Source organism: Hibiscus syriacus, unplaced genomic scaffold, assembly GCF_006381635.1.
Source record: "Hibiscus syriacus cultivar Baekdansim isolate YM2019G1 unplaced genomic scaffold, ASM638163v2 tig00016115_pilon, whole genome shotgun sequence".
In the NCBI taxonomy this organism is placed as follows: domain Eukaryota; kingdom Viridiplantae; phylum Streptophyta; class Magnoliopsida; order Malvales; family Malvaceae; genus Hibiscus; species Hibiscus syriacus.
Window position 1 is genome coordinate 34103 of NW_024062383.1, and position 18001 is coordinate 52103.

Below are 18001 nucleotides of genomic sequence, written 5' to 3' on the forward strand. Positions count from 1 at the left end.
ATATTTTTTCTTTGATTACACAAATTGATTAAAACCCTAATAAACTCATTGTTTTTATCTCATATATGTAAACTTGTCTTAACCAAAAGCCTCAATTCACATGCATATATGTTTCTTCATTTTCCTGGCCTCTGTTTCATTTGGTTTTGATCATTTCCTCGTAATTCATGATATCAAATCATTGTTTGACATTGAACTTTTCAGCTGTGATCTTTTATTTCTATTGGGTTGTTGGAAATGTCCTTCTTCATCTTTCTTTTTATGATTATTGATCATTCCATTTACGAGGGAAGTTTTCTGAGATTAAAGGGTATATCAGAAGCCTTTAAAAGGATGTTTTTTGTGAGTTAATTCTTACCTTTGCTACATTACATTGATCATTCAATCATTGGTATTTGGTTGCATTGTGTTTCCAATTGAAGGTATAGGGGTTGGCTTATATTGCCTAAAAGCTTAGACTCACTCTTAAGGGATAGGAGAAATGGGGCTATAGCCTATAGCATTTGGGTAAATTTCAGAATTTCTTTCCTCTCATAGATGTATAAGAAAAGGTGTGAGAATTAAGAGTTGTTTCAGATGGGAAATATTTGTTTTAAAAATGGCTTCTTTGAATCCATTTGCGGGGGTACATCAGCCGAAGATGCAAAGGAGGCTAAAGAAAAAGAAGTTTCAGCCAATGCAGATGTTGATTCTGAAAGTAAAGAAGAAGAAGCTCCCAATGTTGAAAACAAACCCCCTGAAGAAATAAAGATGGTTAAGGAAGAGACAGAAAGGGAACAAGAAGGCAAGTCTAATGAAGATGTCCAAAGGCAACAATCAAAGCTTCCCCCTCTAAGACTTAGCTCCAAACCAGCAATACAGGTACAGGTTGCTGTGAATACAGAGGAAGAAACTAGGATTGAGCCTAAAAAAGCACAAAAGAAACCCCATAATGTCAGAAGGAAGTCATGCGCTGGACTCAAGATAGACTCAGTGTTAGAAACGAAAACAGGTAATTTGAAGGAATACTACAACTTGGGGACTAAGCTTGGAAATGGTCAGTTTGGGACAACTTTTGTATGTACGGAGAAAGGTACAGGGAAGAAGTTTGCTTGCAAAACTATTGCTAAAAGGAAACTGGAAAGTGATGCTGATGTTGATGATGTGAGGAGGGAAATTCAGATAATGTATCACATGGCAGGACACCCTAATATTGTATCCATTAGAGGGGCTTATTAAGATCCCACTGCAGTTCATCTTGTCATGGATTTGTGCGCAGGGGGTGAACTCTTTGATAGGATTGTTAAGAGAGGCCATTATTCTGAAAGAAAGGCAGCAGAATTAACAAGGAATATACTTGGTGTTGTTGAAGCCTGTCATTCCATGGGAGTAATGCATAGGGCAGGGTTTCAAATCGCGGTCGCGGTCACGTTTTTGGTTATTTCGGATTTACCGTGATTGCGGCCGTCGCAGGTAACTCAGACAGCGGCGAAACCGCTATATCACGGCCGGAATCGCGGTCGCGGACCGTTTTTTAAAACCCTGATCTTAAGCCTGAAAATTTTCTTTTTGTGAATGAGGAAGAGGATTCACCTCTTAAAGTCATTGATTTTGGATTATCAGCATTTTTCAAGCCTGGTATGTTCAAAATTCTTTGCTCTTTTGCCACATTTGTTTTTGTTTTTCTTTTGAGTCATTCGCCATTGCCGTTCTGCTTTGAAACTCAAAGATTAATTTAGCCTTACCTCACCCGAAATTTGTAGTGAACATTTCTAGGTGCATACTTATGTTGAATTCTTAATTTTAAAAGGCGTAAGGTGCACCGAGACGCAAAGGATTCCTGGAACCTAGTAGGTGAGGCGTACACACCCACTAGTTCACTCATGAAGCAATTAATCTCTTCCTAACACTCTATTCCTTCACCATTGCTTGTCCCCTCCTCAAGAGTGAAGGCCTATTTCTACCATTCATAAGACCCATTGCTTGTCCCACAGGTTAATCTATTAGGAAGTTCTTGCAGCCCTGATTTTTCTTGTTGGGTCAAACCAATAGTGTTGACCTGCCTAATCAAGGCTATATAAAGCTAGTTTTGGTTTTACCGCAGCCGACATCCTCTTTCTGTCTATTGATATAGAGCTGGATTCATGCATTATAAAGCTCTTTAACTCCTGTTAATAATGTGGCTCGTGTCTCTACACATCACTGCTGGATTCATGCACTATACGGTAAGAAAATGACCGCAGTCTCCTCACCTGGATCAATGCCTTAACTCCTGCCATTAATGTGGCTCGTGTATTCACACGTCACTTCTGCTTAATAAATCTATTCGTTTATTCTGCTTAATATCTCCTTTCTTCTCCTTTCATTGTAGTCTCCTTTTACATTGTTTCTTTGGCTTTCTTTGTTGTATAAACTCTTGATGATCTTCAGTAGCTTACTAGTTTATATTCTTTATCTCTAAGGCGGCAAAAGTGTGCGCCTAACGCCCATACAGAAAAGCCCTGAAGCGTGCGTCTGGGAGGGCTTCCCGTTTTGCATTGCACCTACCTCTCTAAAGGCATTTTGTTCCGCGTTCAGCGACGCCTTGCGCCTTAGGTGTGCCTAGGCGCACTTTTGAAAACTAAGATTTAATTTAAAGCATAGTTTGCTTTCAATTCCCATGAACTAGCCAGCTTTAATTAGAATGGAAACTGCATGCATTTTTCAATATATATATATATATAAAGCATGGTTTAACAACTTTAAATTTTTCTTGTTATTATTTAACTACTTGCATTTAGAAAAGAAAAGAAATAAAAGTAAACTAGCAATTATACATATATATACACACACACAGACATGGGGAATCAAAACAAATATATTTATTAAAGTACCCCAAGTGAAAATTTAAAAATCTTGTAGATAAAAGTTGAATGTTATGCCTGGGAGGATGCAGCTGACTTTGACGTTAATTGGATGTTAGTTTACATGTTGTTACCAAACTGAATCAGTATTCTTGTTAGGCTTTTATGTTTCTACAAGACAACAAGATAAGAGAAATTTCCATAATATTGTGAAGCTCTATGCAATCAAGAGTGAGTTGTTTTGTTAATGAAGGTCTTAGAATTTCAGGGGATACCTTATCTGCTGTTGTTGGAAGCCCATACTATGTTGCCCCTGAGGTTTTGAAGAAGTGTTATGGTCCAGAAGCTGATGTATGGAGTGCCGGGGTGATCATTTACATTCTCCTGTGTGGGGTGCCTCCATTTTGGGGTGGTAAGATTTTCATCTCATGTCATTTCTTTTGTTGAAAACTTAAGATAGTGATTGACCTTTCTTGTTCAACTCTACAGTTTTTATTTATTTATTTATAATTTACTTTGGTCTATTTATGCTTTTTGAAACAGAAAGTGAAATAGAAATATTTGAAGAGGTTTTGAAAGGTGAACCTGACTTCACATCTGATCCTTGGCCTAGTATATCTGAAAGCGCAAAAGATCTAGTGAAAAAGATGCTTGTTACAGACCCCAAGAAGCGAATAACCGCATTCGAAGTACTACGTATGTCCCTTTTACTATGTAAGATGGGATGAGTATTTGTGAACTTAGATGTTGACAAAATGATATAGTTTTATTTGTTGCTTATCCAAATTATCCGTGTTCACCATTGCAATGGAGAGGTGTTATTAATGATGTCTGATTGCACTGTTGGGATGCTATAAAGACAGAAAGAACATTACTTTTCAGTATTCTCAAGACTATTGGATAAGATTGACAAGTTTTGGCTGTTTCACTACTTAATCCGAGGAATGAGCTAATTTGATTTTGGTTCATTGCAGGCCACAGCTGGGTTCAGTTTGGTGGGGAGGCTCCAGACGAGCCACTCGATTCTTTAGTCTTAGGCCGCATGAAGCAATTTTCTGCAATGAAAAAGCTCAAGAAAATGGCCTTAAGAGTAAGTTTCTTCCAGTGACACATTGGTCTATCTCTCTTAAACATTGGCCTATGAAACTTCTTCAAAGTTCTATGTTGAAGTACCCGTGTCCGAAACATATTATTTTAAGGGTATGGGAGTACAGTCCTCCAACTGTATCTAAAATTCTTAGAAAAGGTTGAGCATAGCCATGTCGGGCACATATCCTTTTGACATAACACGTTGATAAGTAGCACCAGCATTCTTTAAACCAAAAGGCATCGCTCTGTAATCTTATACCGTGTCCGAGTTAACATAAGAAAAGAGACTGTGAACCTCTTTCCATGCACAAATCCCACTAGCTAAAATGACTTAACCCTTTTTTCGCTTCTTTCATTTTCAAATTTTCTTTTAGGTCATTGCACAAAGACTTTCTCAAGAAGAAATAGCCGGATTGAAGGAAATGTTCAAGATGATAGACACAGATAACAGTGGTCAAATCACTTTTGAAGAACTCCAAAATGGATTGCAAAGATTTGGTGCTAATCTTGCTGAATCAGAATTCGGCGCTCGAATGCAGGCTGTAAGTTTCATTTCGCAATCCCCTCACTTTCAAAGGCCTTAATGACTAATGCTTCATCAAATTATTAAAAGATTGATTCTTTGATTGAAATTGTTGTTCTTCATCAATTAGATTATGCTATTTATGCATCCTTCATATTCTAGTCAGCTTCATTTTGGGTCTATTGTTTGTTCGGAAATCGCAGGCAGACATAGATAACAGTGGCACAATCGATTATCAAGAGTTCATAGCTGCAACATTGCATCTAAACATGACTGAGAGAGAAGATAGTCTCTTGGCCACCTTCTCGTATTTCGACAGTGACTGCAGTGGCTACATCACTCAAGATGAGCTTCAAAAAGCTTGTCAAGAGTTCGGCATCAATGATATCCACATCAATGAACTGATGTGCGAAGTCGATCAGGACAATGTAAGCCCTCCAGTCCATGTCAATCAACAAGGATTTTAAGACACAAAGATACTCGCATTCCCTCTTGAACGAGTTTTCATGTTGGTCTCATTCGACATCGTCTTTTAATTTCTTTTTTCCAGGATGGCCGGATAGATTACAATGAATTTGTGGCCACGATGCACGTAGGGAATCCTGAATTCGGTAAGGGTCTTGGGAGTAAAGGTTTAACCATTGGATTGATGGAAACACTGCCTGTTTCTTGACAAAGATATATAAATATATAGACTGTAGTGGTGACATAGGGCATTTTTACTTTAGTTTGTTCCAAACTTTTTAGAGTTTAGCATTAGTTTAGCTCTTCAAAGTTTGAGAATTACCAATATTAATCAGGCATACTTCTGTTGACCAGATATTGGGTTTCCTTCTATGTTCTTTTGCCTGAAATATTGTACATATTTTGCAATTCCCTGCATTGATTTTTTTTAATGGTAAAAAGGAGAGAAATCGGAGTTGTATGAATCAATGGATATGTATCAAACAAGGGATTAAGCCTGGATTTAAAGAAACATCATCACATTGATTTTTTCCCCATGGGAAAGACATGGTTTAAATTTAGAATCTCTTTACCAATCACCAGGCTGAACTTATAATACTATAAGCCATCGAGCATCTACACAGACTGTGTCACCTAGCCGACTTAAAGAGTTGAAGTTGAGTTTGACTTGCAATACAAACTAAAAATGATCTACCAAAATTACAGAAGAATAGGGAATAGGACTAGAAAACATTGTTCAAATCTCTCTCTATTCAGTTCGCATAACTCCTCCACACCCAGCAGCATCCAAATTTGCAGCCCCGTGCACATTAAATCTTACAAAACGGAGCAGTGGTGGAATCCACTAAGGAGGGGGAGTCCCAAGATTAGTACTCCATGATAAGCACTTTGTCGGATTGTCCCACCAATCGTCTGCGCATTGTAGTAGGATTGGTGGTGAAATATTTAGTGCGGAGCATGCATCGGATGATGATGCTAATCAAGGATTAGGAAATTCACTTGATTAGTGAGGTTAGGAAATATTATGCCGATACTTCCGGATTGGGGAAGATTCAGGGTTAGCTGAGTGTGGGAATGAGTGGTTAGGCTGGGCTATCTGGGAGGATGTTCCAGAGTCCTCCATTCCTTCGAGCTTTCAGGGTGTTCCGAAACTACCCTCCGATGGTATTTTCGGGGTAAACCCTATTCCAATTTTACCAGTTACAGAGTCAGGTTGAATCCACACGAAGCCGTCAAACATAGGCCATGTTGAGGTGTTTACAATGGTTAGGCAGCAAAGAAAATCGGTCCTTCTCGAGTTGGTGGGTGAAAGGGAGTCCTTCACGAGAGAAGTTAGGAGAACGCGCTCTTTGGACGATGAGGTATAGGTGTTCAACGAGGTTCTTGTTCTTATGATTGGAGCCATTGAATCCTTTCGGTTAGCGAAAGAAAAGTTGGATTATACCCTGGCGGGAGCTACTCGGGAGAGTAATCTTATGGAATTACTTGCACCTAGGAAAACCGATTTGCAATATGCAATTACTGCAAATACAGCGTTGAGAGTCGAGCTTGGAAATTTGAAATGAAATCGAGGCTATAGCAGGTAAAGAGGCCAGGAGCAGCTTGCTGACGCAATGAGGCAAGTGGCGAAGGCTCATAAGGAGATGGCTAATTTAATGCGTCAAAAGAAGTTGGTCGTAGAGATGCGACGGTTATTGCCTATAATGGGAGGTGCAGACCATCCCCGCTTCAACTTTTATTGTAAAGAATCTAGAGCTTGCTTATGCCTTCATAATAAAGTTATAATTTTGTTGTCATTATCATAGTTTGGGCTTATTATTTACCTCTTTCCTTTATTTGGGTAATGTGTAGTGTTAGGTGGGGAGCTATCTCGACACCTGTAAGTATTTTGTGGAGGTTTCTCAATGCTTTCAGAGTATTGTTTGTGTTTCATAAATGGACAGGCTTTCTTATCTCTAGGGGATGTGTAAATACCCCATTTGGCCGGTGAAAGCGTTTTGGTGTAATACTTGTGAAAAGTGTTTCCATATTGTTTTGGCTAATGGAGAAGGTGATTCGTTACCCTCATAAACCTTTTCGGCTTAATGGGTGGAGACTTATTTGCCGTGGTAAGAGTGACGAGGTGGAGTGATAGGTGGTTTATTTAGTTATTATTTTGCATTTAAATTGTTCATTAATTGTTAGTTTTTATGGTTGATCTGTTCGTTTTAATTTATTTTTTTTACAAGACACTATATTCTGAAAATTGCATTAAAATGACATAATTTTGTAGTTTTTTTATTTTTCAGAATCAATGTTGGATTAGTGGGCATGACGCATTTGACGAGGTATTAAGACAACACCTTCCAAAAGGTCCAGTTAGCACTTCTAAAAGGACGAATGTGTCTTTCGCGTTTTTGAAATTCAGATTCAAGTTAATCTCATGTTTTTAGGATTTTAGTTAAATATTTTAAGAATTATCTTTAGGAATTATCTCTTATTTTTAGGAATTATTTTTTCTTTATTTTTAGGATTTTTGAAGGCTATAAATACACTCTCAGAGTAAGCCTAAAAACACATTCAGAATTCATTCTTCTTCTTCCTCTGTGTTTTATAAAATGTTTTTTTAAGTTTTTTTGTTTTTATTTTTATTTTTATTTTTAAATATGCTAAGTATGATTTTCATACTTAACTAATTTCTCCAAAAGCCAAGGGCTAAAGCGATGACTCAATTCCTATTGTGATGATTGAAAAGCACTTAAAATACCTTCGGATTATTTTCTCAATTTTCTGGAGAAATAGGATAGGTAATCGACCTATCTTTTAAAATCAAAACACTTTTAAATCAAAAAGAGCTTGTTGGTTTAGATGTTCAGGTTTATAGTTGGGATGAAGAATCAACTGGTAGCAAGTTCGACTTCCTGTGAACACACTTAGTGGCGGTCCTCTAAGGGAAATTGAGTTCGAGCTCGATTCTCATTGAGACAACATAGTCTGAGTCGGTTTTTTCAAAGCTTTTAAAACTGAGTTGGTACTGACGACAATAGTCGTAGTTAGTCCACATAAGGACCAGAATTCAAAGATAGCTTTTGGATTTTTGGTTTACAAGAGAGAAAAACAAATTACAAGGGTTGGGCTCTGTAGACTGTAACCAACACACATATCCGAAGTAAAAATATATTCTAATGATTAGATGGAATTGAGGCAAAGTTGAAGCCTAAGGATGTTTTTGCAATAAGTTTTCTTATCTCAATTTATTTGAAATTTATTTATTTATTTATTTATTTATTTATTTATTTATTTTTATTTTTATTACTAATTATTTTTAAACAATTTAAATCTCTTTTTTTCTCTCATCCCCATCTTATTTTCTCTTCTATCCAAATCTCTATCCTTTTTCATCTTTATCCATATTTAAAATCGAAAAGTCCACAACTTCAGAAAATCCAAAGTCCCTGTGGATCGACCCTACTTCTCTTTACCACTCTTTCCTTTTATTTATTTATTTTTTATAAGAAGACGGTAACATGATACCTGTCAAATTGGTGTCGTTGTCGGAGACTTTGGTTAAAGTAACTGACAAGGTTGTTTCTTTTTTATTTTTGACCAAAGTAATCAAGGTGATTTGGTAGAATTTGATCTAGAAATTGAAGCTCGAGCTAGACGAATTCACGCAAAAATACTTCGAGAATAAAGAAGAAAATGACAATGGGAACAGTTGGAGCAATCATATCCATAATTAAATCTGAAAGGATCATCTTCCTTCAATACAAATGAAGAACCGATAACTGAAGATACACTAGGCATAGACAACACGCTAGAACCAATGGTAGACCAAATAATTCACAGTTAGCTGCGGCACCTGTCGTACAAAAACCTCTATGCATCCTTTTTTTCTCAAGGCACGACTCTATTTACTCTGAAAATGGGCTTATTCATCTTCTCCCTATATCCCACAGGCTTCCTAGTGAGAGTCAACACAAACATCTCATAGAGTTTCATATGGTTTTTTTAAGCATGAAACCTCAGGGAGTATCTGAAAACCAAATAAAACTACGTGTTTTCCCTTTTTCTTTATTTGGTTTAGCTAAAGAATATATATTTTATTTACCTCCTAATTCTATAAATACTTGGGCTGATTTAACTCGGACTTTTCTTGATAGGGTTTTTCTTGCAGCAAAAGCAAGTGAATTAAGGAGAAGCATTATGAGAATAAGACAAAAAGATAAAGAATCGCTTTACGATTACTGAGACCGATTTAAGAAGCTTTGTGCAAGCTTTCCACAACACGGATTATTCGAGTAAACACTCGTCCAGTATTTCTATGAAGGGTTGCTTCCAATGGAGATGAAAACTATAGATATTTCTAGTGGAGGAGCTCTTGTGAACAAAACACCAGCAGCAGAAAGCAAATTAATTTCGACAATGGATGTCAGCTCTCAGCATTTCGGCACTTCAAGTGAACCCAACCAATGTGTTCACGAGATACGTATTGTTTCCTTAGAAAACAAAATCGATAAGTTAACTGATGTAGGTAATTCTTTGGTTGCAGGAAAAATTAGATTAGAAAGAGTATGTGGAATATGCACAATTCCAAATCATCTGACATACTACTGTCCAATGCAACATGAGGAAGTTGGCGCAAAAGCAAATGTTGTGGGGAACTTTTCGGGACCTCCCCATATAACATATAACTCATACTTCAATACTTATAATTCGGGATGGAGAGACCATCCAAATTTGAACTAAAGAAAAAATCCCAAGGCATAATCAAACCTATTAGTAAAGGCCCCCACAAACGTTTCAACCACAAAAGTCCTCTCTGAAATCCATTGTTGAACATTTGGCCTTGTCCCAGGAAAAATTCCAAAATTGAACTGAGCCTCATCTTCAAGAATTGGACAAACAAATAAGCCAACTAGATCAAACCATGGGAAGATTAGAATCACAATAGAAGTTACATTCTCAAACAGAGTAAATCTGAGAGAAAATATTAGTGCCATTACCATCCGAAGTAGTACAATTATCGAACAACCAGTCCAAGAATATGTTAGCGCAAATCCCCAAAAGAATGAAGAAAATTTGAAATCCCCAATAAAAAAGAAGCAGTTGGCGCATATCCCCCTAAGAAAAAGGTGATTGATATAAATCCCCAAAGAAAGAAGAAAGAAGTTTCAAAGCCTGATCTGACACTCTTCCTATGAAACTCAGCCATATTTTCCTTCTAGATTGGTAAAAAGAGACAAACAAACTGAAGAGATAGAAATCTTGGAAGTATTTCGAAAGTTTGAAATCAACATATCTCTCCTTAACGTAATCCAAAAAATACCAAGGTATGCTAGATTTCTTAAAGACCTCTGTACCATAAAAAGAAGGCTTACCAGAAAGTGAATTTCGTAGGGAATGTTTTAGCTGTCTTCCAACGAAAACTTCCACCAAAGTTAAAATATCAAGGTATGTTTGTTATACCTTGCAAAATTGGTAAAGTTGGAATTAAACATGCAATGTGCAATTTAGGAGCTTTTATAAATATTATGCCTTTATTTGTGTACAACTTACTTTCTAATGAGCCCTTGAAGGATACAAGAGTAACAATACAGTTGGCAGATCGATCGATAATATATCCCGAATGACTCTTAGAGAATGTCTGGTTAAGGTAAATAAGCTTATATTTCCAGCAGGTTTCTATGTCATTGACATGGAAATCAACCAAACGAATACTTGTTCAGAGATACTTTTGGGTCGTCCCTTCCTTATCACAAAAAATACGAAAATCGATGTAAGAAGTGGAATTCTTAAAATGGAGTTTGACAGTGAGATCGTAAAATTGGATGTATACAAAACAATGTGTCATCCTGATAATGTTTCTAGTATAAACTTTATTGGTGTCCCTGTCATTGAAAAATTTATAGAATCTAACTTTGTTGATAATATGTGCAAGGAATTGAAAGAACTTGACTATGAAACCAGAGAGTTTGAAGAATTTTTTTCGATTAATTTTGATTCATGTTTTATTCCTTCAAATCCTAAGTTGTTATCTTCTATTATACAGAAACCTCAAATCGATTTGAAAAAATTACTGGAACACTTGAAGTATGTATTTTTGGGAGAAAACGAAACTTTACTGGTTATTATCTCAAGTAAGTTATCGAAAAAAGAAGATGATGACTTGGTAACAGTGTTACGAGCGCATAAAAGGGCAATCAGATGGACTATTGTCGATATTAAGGGACTTAGACCTTCAACTTATATGCACAAAATCAAGATCGAAGAATGACAAAACCGTCAAGGGAATCACAACGCCGATTAAATCCATCTATGATGGAAGTGATGAAAAAGGAAATCTAAAAACTTCTTGATACAAATGTAATTTATCCAATTATAGACAGTAATTGGGTAAGTCCAGTTCATGTAGTTCCAAAGAAAACCGGAGTTACAGTAATTGAAAATTTGAAAGGTGAGTTAGTTTCGAAAAAAGTTCTGAATGGATGAAGAGTCTGAATTGATTACAGGAAGTTCAATTCGTTAACCCAAAAAGACCATTTTCCTATTCCATTTATAGACCAAATGATAGAAAGGTTAGCTAGTAAATCTCATTATTGTTGTCTAGATAGATTTTCAGGATTTTTCCAGATTTCAATGGCACCAGAAGATCAGGAAAATACGACATTCACATATTCTTTCGGCATATTTGCCTATCGACGTATGCATTTCGGCCTTTGTAATGTACCTGCCACATTCGAGATGTGTATGCTTAGTATTTTCTCTGACTATATCGAGAAAGGTATTGAAGTTTTCATGGATGAATTTACTATTTACCGTAATTCGTTTAATGAATGTCTATTAAATTTAACAAACGTGCTTAATTAGTGCCAAGAATTTAGCCTTGTTTTAAATTACGAAAAATGTCATTTTATGATTAACAAGAGGTTAATTCTAGGACATATTGTTTCTTCAAAAGGGATTGCGGCTGATAAATCAAAAACGAATGTTATACACTCACTTTCTTACCCCACAACAGTTAGGGAAATTCATTCTTTTCTTGGACATGAAGGAATTTACCGCATGTTTATTAAAGACTTTTCAAAGATAGCACAACATTTATGCAACTTACTTCAGAAAGATCAAGAGTTTGATTTTAATTCAGAATGCAATGAGTCATTTGATTCATTAAAGGAGAATCTTATATCAGCCACAATTGTTCAGCCACCAGATTGGAATTACCCTTTTGAACTAATGTGAGACGCATCAGATACAAGAGTTGGAGCCGTTCTCGGTTAGAAAATCGACAAAGAGCCACATGTCATAGCCTATGCATCTCAAACCTTGGATTCGACTTAAAAAAATTATTCCACTTTAAGATATTTGATCATGCAGCTTTAAGATATTTGATGATGCAAAAAGGAGACAAAACTGAGGCTTATCCAATGGATCCTGTTTCTATAAGAATTCAACTTGGAAATTAAAGATAAAAAGGGATGCAAAAATCTGGTAACTGATCACTTAAGTCGAATTCCTTTTTCCATAATCGATCCACTGTTTTGAGAATCCAATGGTGGCGCAAAGCATAACTCTATAGTTTGCGGATATGGTCAATTATTTAGGCACAGGTAAGTTACTAATATATTTACCAAGAGCTAAAATCAATCAAATAAAATGAGAATCCCAATACTATATTTGGGATGATTCTTACTTGTGAAAGCACTGCTCAGATCAGGTAATTTGACGATGTATCACCAGAAAAGAGTTAAATTCAATTTTAGAATTTTGTTACTCTTACTCTTGTGGTGATCATTTTGGGCCAAAACATATAGCCCACAAAATTCTTGAATGTGGTTTTTTTTAACATCTTTCGGGACTCTTATCTATTTTGTAAAACTTATAAAATGTCAACGTACAAGTAATTTAAGCCGTAGAAACGAAATGCCTCTTAATCCTGTACAAATTTGTGAGATTTTTTTATGTTTGGGGAAATTATTACATGTGTCCTTTTATTTCTTCATTTGGAAATACATATATGATTTTGGACGTAGATTATGTTTCTAAATGGATGGAAGCTAAGGCTACCTGAAATAATGATGCAAAAACTATAGTTAACTTCTTGAAAAAATCTATTTTTTTTCAGGTTTGGCACTCCACGGGCTATAATAAGTTATAGAAGAACCCATTTCATTAATTGAATTTGGAGTAACTCAAAGAATTTCTACCTCTTACCATCCACAAAAAAATGGGCAGGCAGAAGTATCAATTCAAGAAATTAAAACAATTCTTAAGAAAATTGTTAAACCAGACCATAAGGATTGGAGTTTAAAATTAATCGATGCACTTTAGGCATACCAAACCGCTTATAAAGGTCCCATTGGTATGTCTCCATACTGACTTGTTTTTTTATAAACCGTGTCATTCATCGGTTGAATTAGAGCACAAGGCATATTGGGCAGATAAACAATGTAATATGGACATGGATGGGGTTGGTGAAACTTGTAAGTTACATATTTAATCAACTTGAGGAAATCCAAAGAAATGCTTATAACAGTGCTCGGATATTTAAAGAAAAAACAATAGAATTCCATGATAGTCAATTTTCTTTTAAAACATTTTATGTCGGTCAAAGATTTTATTAATTTATTTCAAATTTAAACTCTTTGCAGGAAAACTCATATCAAAATGGCTCAAACCGTTTAGAGTAACTCAAGTATTTCCTCACGGTGCTATTGAAGTTGAAGATAACTTAGGAATTCGATTTAAAGTTAATGGTCAAAGGTTGAAGTCGTATTATGAAAATGCTCCGATTGGTCTAATCAAAGAAATCGAATTGGAGGAACCCAAATACTGGGGAAATAAGTCGTCGACTTAACGACGTTAAACAAAAGTGATTGATGGGAGGCAACCCATTTCGTTTTATTTTCATCTTATTTTCATTTTTTAGTACACTTTATTTCATTTAAAATTATTTCATTCCATTTTACTTTTATTTTATCAAATGCTTAATTTAATTTATTTTTCTCTAAACATATTTAAATTTCAATCGAATATTCATCCATAGGAGCAGTGTTTCATATTTGGAGATAGGAGGCAATGCAGGTTAGCATAACCCACCACCCATAGGTGCACAATAGCAACTCCCAAGCCAATTTTGTTGGTTCTGCCGCCAACTTAAATTTTGGAGAATTTATCTTTTGTTTCAAAAGCTTCGGATGGTCCCACATTCCCACTTTTTAACCTACAACCAATCTTATTCTAACTCTCAATGGACCTCACCTATCACTATTTTTTTTAAATACTTTAAAACTCAAACCCTCATGTTTATCCTAATCCTAGCCGGCCAAACCCATCCCCAATCCTAACTCTTTTGTTTTATCACTTTTCACTTATTATTTACTTTAATTCTTAAATTTTCTTATAATTAATTTATCCATTTTAACTCCTTTCCCAACTCGTTTTCCTTTTTTGTTCTATATACTCGTGTGACCTAACTAAAAGCCAAAACTCTCCATCTTTCTTCTTCTCTTTGCGCTGCATAGGTCTTCCTCCCTCCACTTCCTCTATTTTGAACCAATCGGTTTACCCATTTAATCTCAAGTTCTACCACCTCATCACACCGTCGATCTTCATTTTTTGTGCACCAGTTATTGTCAGTTGTTCGCCGTCTCCTTGCAATGTCGATGTCTCTCTTATCCTCATAATGATGCGAACGCGCAACCAAATGAACCAAATAGCACCACCGCCAGTCACCATCAAAGGACATCGTTGCCACGCTGCCCCAACTTTCATTCAAATTTTGAGTGACTCTAACTCACTGCACATGTCTCCTCCTTCTCGTCATGGTGGGCGACGACCGCAAGGGACCCCACCGAGAGCCCCGCCATCAATGTACATGTCCGTCACTATTCCTCTATCCATTGGCTACTCGGGTCCCTACAATCATCTGTCGGTCCAAGCAACCCACGGCCAACCCGGCCATCCTCCACGGCCACCCCGATGTTCTACTCTATGCCGTCGAGTTCTACTTCACAGTCCATGTTGGATGTCACGCCACCGTCATTTGCTATCCCTGAGCAGCCTAAGGTAAACTCTTCCCCTATGGAAATTGAAACTTTGTTGATGTGGCATCCTCTTTTTGGTTATAACGAGGACTTTGAAGTTTTTGAAGTTGTGAACTTTTTTATTTTAAATCAGGATAATTATGAAAAAGGGTAGGGATTTGGATAGAATGGAAGATAAAATGCGGATGAGTGAAAAAAGGAGACTGAAATTGTTTAAAAATAATTGGGGATAAAGATAAAGTAAAAAAATAAATAAATTTAATATAAATTGAGATAAGAAAACTTATTGTAAAAATAGCCTCAAGTTTCAGTTTTGCCTCAGTTACATTTGATCATCATAATAGATTTTTACTTTGGATGTATGTCGGTTACAATCTACAGGATTCAATCCCTGTAACTTGTTTTTTTCTCTTGTAAACCGAAAATCCAAAAGCTATCTTTGAATTTCAGTCCTTATGTGGACTAACTACCACTATCATCGTTAGTACCAACTCAATTTTAAAAGTTTTGGGAAAACCTGACTCGGACTATGTTGTCTCAATAAGAATCGAGCTCGATCTCAATTTCTCTAAGTGGACCGCCGCTAAGTGTGTTCACAATAAGTCAAACTTGCCATCAGTCGATTCTTTCTCCCAACTTTAAACTAGAACAACATCCAAACCAATAAGCTCTTTTTTATTTAAAAGCGTTTTGATTTTAAATGATAGGTCGATTACCTATCCTAGTTCTCCAGAAAATTGAGAAAAATAACCCGAAGATATTTTAAGTGCTTTTCAATCATACTTAGCATTTTTAAAAATAAAAACAAAGAAAGCTTAAAAAACCTTTATAAAACCCATAGGAAGAAGAAGAATGAATTATGAATGTGTTTTTAGGCTTACCCTGATAGGGTATTTATAGCATTCAAAAATCCTAAAAACAAAGAAAATATAATTCCTAAAGATAATTCTTATAAAGATAATTCTTAAAATATTTAAACTAAAATCCTAAAAACATGAGATTGACTTGAATCTGAATTTCAAAAAACGCAAAAGATACATTCGTCCTTCTAGAAACGCAAAAGATACATTCGTCCTTCTAGAAACGCTGATTGTACCTTCTGTAAGGTGTTGTCTTAACACCACATCAGATGCGTCATGCCTAGAGTCATGCCCACTAATCTAGCCTTGATTCCAAAAATTAAAAAAACTACAGAATTATGTCATTTTATTATAATTTCCAGAATCTAGTGTCCTATAAAGAAAATGAATCAAAATGAACAAATCAGCCACAAAAACCAACAACTAAGGAGCAATTTAAAGGCAAAATAATAACTAAATAAACCATCTATCATGGAGGTTATGTCCCCCTTTATTTTGGCAAAGGCATGTCATATTCTTCAGATGTTTGACAATTTATGGGGAAACTCCTTCCTAGTGCAATATTATGAGCGGTATGGAGGTAGCTCTATACGTTTCAAGTGGAGGCATCTTTACGTCATGTGGTTAGCAATAGATCAATTTCTATTGTAAGGACAGAGGCATCATAACTCTTTCGACCAATGTTAATAAAAATGAATTTTAATACTTTCGATCGGTAAGGAAAACAACTATATACCCTCTCAGAGGCGTCCCTGTTCAACAAGTATAGACTTTTTTATCATTTAAGAGCAAATGAAGAAGTTTCTATCTCCACTTGCTAAGATAAAGTCATCTCGACACTCATAATTGCAACGAAGAAAGTTTAGTTATTGAGCAAAGACATCCAACACTCTCAAGCAAACCCACAAAACTATGATAGCTAGATTATGAGGCAATACTTTCCCTGTATGAGTTCAAGAAGAGACATATCAATACTTTCAGGTGGAGGCTTCTCGACTCCCTATGATGTAGTAATAGGGTAATTCCTATTGTTAAGCTGGAGGCATCTCAACTATTTCATATGGTATTAAGAATAGTTATTTGAGTAGAAGAGGCATCTCAACACTTTCGACCAATTTAGATGGGGTAAATCAGTTTACGGTAATGCATAACAAGTATAGTATAGGTATCTCCACACTTTAAATTTCTATAAGTATGACTAAGACATCTTAGCCTAAGTAGAAGTGAACAGTTCGAATAGATCTCGCTAGGGTAAAGGACATCTTGATGCCCATTAAAACATAATTGAATTACTTCTATGGCTAGAGCGGAAGCTCTCCATCCCCTTGGGTAGTTTCTATAAGTCATAAGTTTAGGGTTGAGGCATCTCAACTCTCAGTGGAGGCAACTCAACGTGTTCGGGGAGGAGGCATCTTCGCTTCCCTCAAATAATAGAGGCATTTGAACTTGTTTGATCGATTAAAGCGGAGAACATGCCACGACGTTTCAATAGAGGCATCCCCACTTCTTGAAAAACGGGTTCAGCAGGCCTCAAGGTCGATGGTGTTATGTCAGTCATAAAGCACTAGTTAGGGGAATAATCCGAGTGATGAGAGCATGTTATGTTATCCTCATTGTTTTTCGAGGGATATTCGTCCCCACATACAAGTACTACAGGTCGAATATGCTCGAGAGATTATATATGGACTCATTAGTGTATGTGTCAGCCATAAGGATATGATGGCATTTGAACTTGTTTGATCGATTAATGCGGAGAACATGCCACGACGTTTCAATAGAGGCATCCCCACTTCTTGGAAAACGGCCTCAGCAGGCCTCAAGGTCGATGGTGTTATGTCAGTCATAAAGCACTAGTTAGGGGAATAATCCGAGTGATGAGAGCATATTATGTTATCCTCATTATTTTTCGAGGGATATTTGTCCCCACATACAAGTACTGCAGGTCGAATATGCTTGAGAGATTATATATGGATTCGTTAGTGTATGTGTCAGCCATAAGGATATGATGGCTACTCATAAGCTAGCAAGCTAAGTGAATATGGTCATGTGACAGTGGATTTGGTTCTGGTAGGTCACGTGGAGCTGTCAGAAGTCATATCAGCTAGCCTCGACTTTATGAGGGATGTTAGATATTTGAATACCTTCTTCCAAAGATGTTCTCTCTATGTCTTCCGGAGTTATGGGGTGCCGGAGATTCAGAAGTGCTATAGGATCCTT

The 18001-nt window shown here is 36.3% G+C and overlaps 1 pseudogene; it reads left to right on the plus strand.

Annotated features, from left to right (window-relative positions):
* Nucleotides 1-576: 576 nt before the first annotated feature.
* LOC120208278 lies at nucleotides 577-5107 on the plus strand (annotated as a pseudogene).
* Nucleotides 5108-18001: the final 12894 nt, after the last annotated feature.